The following is a 6,022-nucleotide window of genomic DNA, read 5'->3' as shown; positions in this document are numbered from 1 at the left end:
TCTATAGGCTAGTTGCCGCCGTTTGATTGAAAGAATTAGGGATGATATATCACAAACTAAATTCAAAATTGAATAATTCAATCGACTGGGGAGCTCCAAAATTAGGGAACATAGTGAACTAAAAGAATTGAATGAGAGAGCTCTTTGAAAAATTGTTGACCTGGTCAAAATCGGGTGACCCAATTCCAAATGAAAACCTCAATTAATTGTGAGACCTTAAAAATTAGGGAACATAGTGTTATAGAGGATTTAAGTTTGACTAAATTGATAGAGAAATATATCAATATCCATAATATCAAATCGATATCATTATATTCATTTTGAATGGATTTTCATATTTCATTTATTTAGTATTGTGGATGTTGATATTTTTTGGCTCTAAACTTTGTCAAAGTTAAAGAAATTTGACTTCTCAAAAACCAAACACACCTTATACTTTGGAAAGAGGGAGTATTTGGTTTGGCGAGTGGGGGAGATGATGGAGTTTTTTTTATAATGTGGTGTTTTGGGTGGGCCTTTCGCGGTGCGATTCCGTGTTATCTGCTAATCAACTCATCCTTATATGTGCATTTTTTTCGTTGGTGGTTGCATGTACTATATTGGTACTATAGTCTATAATATCACATTTTGATGCTTATTTTTTTCTAGGAGATGAGAGGGCGCACGAGATTGATATGTTTTTATAGGCTGGTTGCTGCTGTTTAGTTTAAAATGTCGTTGACCCGGTAAATATCATGAACCGAATTTAAAAAATTGAATAATTCAATCGATTGGGAGAGCTCCAAATTTAGGGAACATATTGCATTAAAAAATTAAATAAAAGAGCTCCCTGAGAAATTGTTGACCCGGTCCAAATTGAAGACCTCAATTAATTGTGAGGCCTTGAAAATTAGGAAGCATAGTGTTATAAAGGATTTGGTCTAGAGTAAACGCATTACTATTGCGCAAACAAATGGTAATACTCTCTATGGATGGGAATATAAGTCGAGCCCGGGAATTTAGATCGTCAATTTAACTAGCGAAATATGTGTAGTATACCCAAAAAAATGATTAGAAATTTCATTTGAGATGAATCTTATATTACCATCTGGAGGAAGTACTATGCCTTTTCTCAATACAATAGTGGGACATGTCCTCTTTTCCACTTCCTGAATAATCACAATGATCTTTTATTCAAAGGAGCTACACTTGTATTCCATCCGTTCCGAATTACTTGTCGCAGGTATGGATGTATCTAGATGTATTTTAGTTCTAGATACATCCATTTTCGTGACGAGTAATTCGAAACGGAGGAAGTAGATCGATAAATTAAACATTACATTTGTATGCAGAAAACTTGCCATGGCATCGTATCCTGCACAAACCATCCAGCTTATCCACATGTTCTCGCTGCTGAAATGATGCTTTAGGCTATGGAGGGGAGTAACGCTACATCTACGGACGGAATATCACGCACTTTACACATGAATACATGATGAACTGATGTGGGAAATTTTGATTGGAAAATGAAAGGGAAGGGGGCTCCACCCAGTGAAATTCAGGGAGGCAGATTATTTAAGGATGGAAAGGTCCGTAGCCCTTATGTAGCTCGCCCGTAGGTTTAGCCTTTTTGTATGTAGGGTACATTATTGGGCAGGGTACCGGGTTAAGTGGACTAGGTGGACTAACTGCGCCTTTAACTGATGGACTGACTACGCCTTTAACTGATGGACTGGCTGCGCCTTTTACTGGAAAACGTAAAAAAAATGTTAGAGAAGAGAATAATACAGTGGTAAGAATGTGTAATAATCGTAGTGTTACAAGCTCGAAGAGAAAGCTGCCGATACTTAGAAAAGAGAACCGCAGGGATCGAATCGAATCGATCCAGCGGGTACTTACAATATCTGGGGCGGCAATGATCACTGGCGACTAGGTTGCCCCTCAGAAGAAAGAGTGTGATGAGGACGGTAAGAAGCAACCGAGCCAGGCAACGGCAAGAGAAGTTGGGTAGCGCCATTGTCGTCTCTGATTCACGGAAGGTAAAGGTTAAACTGGTCGTTAGCAGGCAGCGAAATGGAACGATGGATGCACGGGAAACCACGATGCTCCAGCACCTATATATAGCGGGCCGGATACTGGAGAGAAGGAGAAGCCTTGACTGGAATGCATGGAATTGGAACAAGAAACCCTCACGACGACCAATGACTAAGCTCTCACCGTCACATGCGCATGGTACTAGGACAGAATCACGGATCCAAGTGCTTCATCACGCATGGCTGGTGCAATATGCATGCACAGTGTTTTATTTAATTTGTACCGTCTAGCTAAACTCAACACGCCATTCACGGATGCGCATGTTCAGCACATTAACCAAGTCAGATGTCAACTAAGCACGTTCAGTGGTAGTATTAACCAAGTCAGACGTCAACTAAGCAAACGCTGAAGTCATCAAAAGAGATGTCATCCAAGCAAACGGTGAAGTCATCAAAAGATCTCATCCACCAAACATGTTAGGGCATCTGCAATCTCATCGCACAGGTTGTCACGATACAATACTGTGGGAGTAAACCCTCTCAAAAGTGGTGAGGTCAGCCATGAGGTCACCTTAACAGTTACTCTGTAGTTTCAAAAACGTGCTTATATTATGTAACGGAGGAAGTAACGTATTAAACCAGCCATGACATCAGCCTAGGCACATAGTCTGTCAACACTCCAATTTAAGGAGGAGCTATATTGTGCGCAGGTCACGACTTGCAAAGTGTTGCACTGCGCTCTCCAACTTGCCACGCATGTGACACCAAGTTCAACGGCCAATAAGAAGGCACGTTGAAAAGTCACCGGTCAACCTTGTATGTTTTAAGAAACCCCCTGATATTCCTAATCTGCCTCAAGGAGACCCATTGGGCGCTCCTCTGTTTTGCCTCTGGCGCGGCAACCTCGTTGTCGACTTCTTCTATGCCGACAAGGACCCTGACCAGATGCGTGCCGGCAACCTGGGTGCCGTTGTCGAGCTCCACCAACTCGCGTGCCTTTGCTACCAGTTTCGTCAAAACCGATTGCCGAGCACGAAGAGCAGCATCGTGCAATAGATGTGGCATTCGACATCGACGGCGCCCGCACCGCATTCATGTTAGCATTGAAGCGGTGTCGGCCAAGACCGCCGCCCGCTCCATGTCCTGGTCTCCGCGTTTGTTCAGTGCCGGAGAGAGTTATCCGGCGGTTCTCTCCGCGTTCAAACTAGCCGCCCGTCCGCCCGCATTAAAGAAGCGCAGCTGCCTAGAAATCCGCTCATACATCCCGCATTCACATACTCCGCCGCTTAGCCTGGCCGACGCCTACTATTTATGCGTGGCCAAGCCCGCCATGATCCCCACCGCACACCTCTGCTCTTGACCTCCTTTCTACATCATGTACGCCATGGCCTCGAGCTCCAAAGTGTCGTGGAACCGCCTCACCACCGAACAGAAGCAGGAGTGGGCCGGCATTGTGTCCGGCAGGCAGGCCCACCATTCTAGCCGGATAGAGGCTGGCTTGTCGGCGAGCTCGCTAGAGGGCAACGAACGCCAACACGATGATGGACGAGGTGTATGACGACGAGCACATGCCCTCGCCCTCGCTGGTCCATGCTGGCATCACCTTGGAGCAGGCACTCACACACTATGACGCCATAATGGAGGAAGAGCTGCAGGCTCCGTAGTAGAGGGACACCCTGTTCGCAGAGATCAATGCGAAGGTGACCGAAGAGGTGATGCCAGCGATGGACGACGCCAACTCCGCATCGGTCACACCGCCTGCGTGGGTCGTGCCCGGACGTGACGACCACAAGGCCGGCCCGTCCACGTCCATCGCCATCAACACGGCGGACTACGCGAGGAAGAGTAGCACATGGGACTATGCCATGGCTTGGGTCCAGGAAGACCACTCATACTCTTCCCCTCATGCAGCTTCACTTCTCGGGGCTCATGACCGATGAGCTTGCCAGACAAGACGTGGGACATGGACCCGCCACGGTCGGCGACCATTTATACTAGGTAACAAATGTCTCGTCTGTTTTTGTTTAGTTGAAATGTGTCAAAAATGTAATGAATTTGGTCGTGTTTAAATGAAAATCCATTTGCATGAAATTTGTCCATTTGTTCAAATTTGCTTTGAAATGTATGCATGCTCAACATCGATCCCAAGGACCAAGGTCAGGTCAACTCAAATGCATCCCCAATTTTTTCTCCATTTTCAAATGTTGCGGTGAGTGCCGGGTAGAGGAGTTTATTCCAATGGGGAAGCAGAGGGTCGGGCGAGGGGGTAGGGGGAATGCGCGCGGAGAAAACGACTTTGAGAAGCAAAGGAGGCTGTGTGAAGCGGCACGTACTGAGGATTTCTATGCAACTGTCGCTTATTATCAAAGGGGACCTGAATACGGCTTATTATCAAGCAGTTGCAAACGGTAGATGAAGGAAATGCCAAATCTCGATGCTCCGGGAGGGCCACAATGTAATCTCAGACCCCGAGGCACTCTCACAGCATATTTATGCCTGCTTCGAGAGCTGCTGCCCTCGAGCGAGCGTGGCGGTACTACTCTCGCCGTGACTGCATGGGCAGACGGCGGCAAGGTTTCGAAGGAAGAGAACGAGTGGCTAACGGCCCCTTTTTCCATGGTGGAATTGGAAGCTGCCCTTTCGGCCACCCGCACAAATACGGCCCCGGGACCAGGTGGGTTCCCGATGACGTTCTACAAGAAATTCTGGCCACTTGTGGGGCGGCAGATGTTCGCGCTGCTGAATGATTTCACAAGAGGCAGAATCGACATAAAGAGGCTAAACTGCACAATCATCACCCTGCTTCCTAAGACTCCAGGGGCGGAGCTTATCAAGCAGTTTAGACCCATAGCGCTAATAAACGTGGGATTCCGCCTTATGGTCAAGGGGTTTGCCACCCGGCTTTCCCCGGTGGCACATCGGGTCATCAGCCAGAGCCAGTCGGCCTTTATCCGTGGTAGGAGTATCCTTGAGGGGATTTCGGTCCTTCATGAAATCCTCCACATAGCTGCCCAAGAGAAGGAAGACTTTTTGATTCTGAAGTTAGATTTTGAAAAAGCATATGACCGAGTTAACTGGGACTTCCTGGAAGAGGTCATGAGATTAAAGGGGTTTTCACCATTGTGGGTGAGCTGGGTTATGCAGATGGTACGAGGAGGCCAAACCACCATCAACATCAACGGCGAGCCGGGGCCGTATTTCCGGAATACCCGAGGGGTCAGGCAAGGAGATCCCATATCCCGGTTGGTTTTTAACATTGTGGTCGAGGCACTGGCCATCATCCTAGAGGGAGCTAGGAAAGCCGGCCACATCCAAGGAATCTTTCCCAACCTTATGGAAGGGGGAATTACCCACCTACAGTACGCCGATAACATGCTAATCATAATCAAGAATGACCCAGTTAGTCTGGTGAACCTTCGATTTCTGCTCATGTGCGAGGCTTTTGTCACCAAAGGGAACCTGGAACATCGCCTTAGGACAGCGCACATCATGAACTGCAAACTGGGCACCCTACCCATCAAGTACTTGGGCATGCCTCTTACCAACAAGCATCTCACCATAGAGGATTTCCTCTTCCTTACTGTTCAAGTAGTTGGGCGGGTGGAGCCTTGGATTGGTAAGTACCAATCACTAGGGGGCAAAACCACGCTGATCAACTCATGTCTCTCTAGTCTGCCCATGTTCATCATGGGATTCTTTCTTCTGCAAGATGGCATTCACGAAAAAATGGATACGGTGCGATCTCGGTTCTTTTGGGGCAAAGAACTTGGGAAACAAAAATATCATATGGTTCACTGGAGTACTATCTGTGCACCGAAAGAGGTTGGGGACCTCTGCATTATAAATACCAAGCACATGAATTGGTGTTTGATGGCAAAGTGGGCATGGAAAATACATACCGACCAAGGTGGTCTATGGTTAAACTGTTGGAAATATGCCCTAGAGGCAATAATAAAATGGTTATTATTATATTTCCTTGTTCATGATAATTGTCTATTGTTCATGCTATG

The sequence above is a fragment of the Aegilops tauschii genome, chromosome 7, assembly GCF_002575655.3.
Source record: "Aegilops tauschii subsp. strangulata cultivar AL8/78 chromosome 7, Aet v6.0, whole genome shotgun sequence".
NCBI lineage: Eukaryota > Viridiplantae > Streptophyta > Magnoliopsida > Poales > Poaceae > Aegilops > Aegilops tauschii.
The sequence above is the reverse complement of the archived record's forward strand: the minus strand, read 5'-3'. Positions refer to the sequence as shown.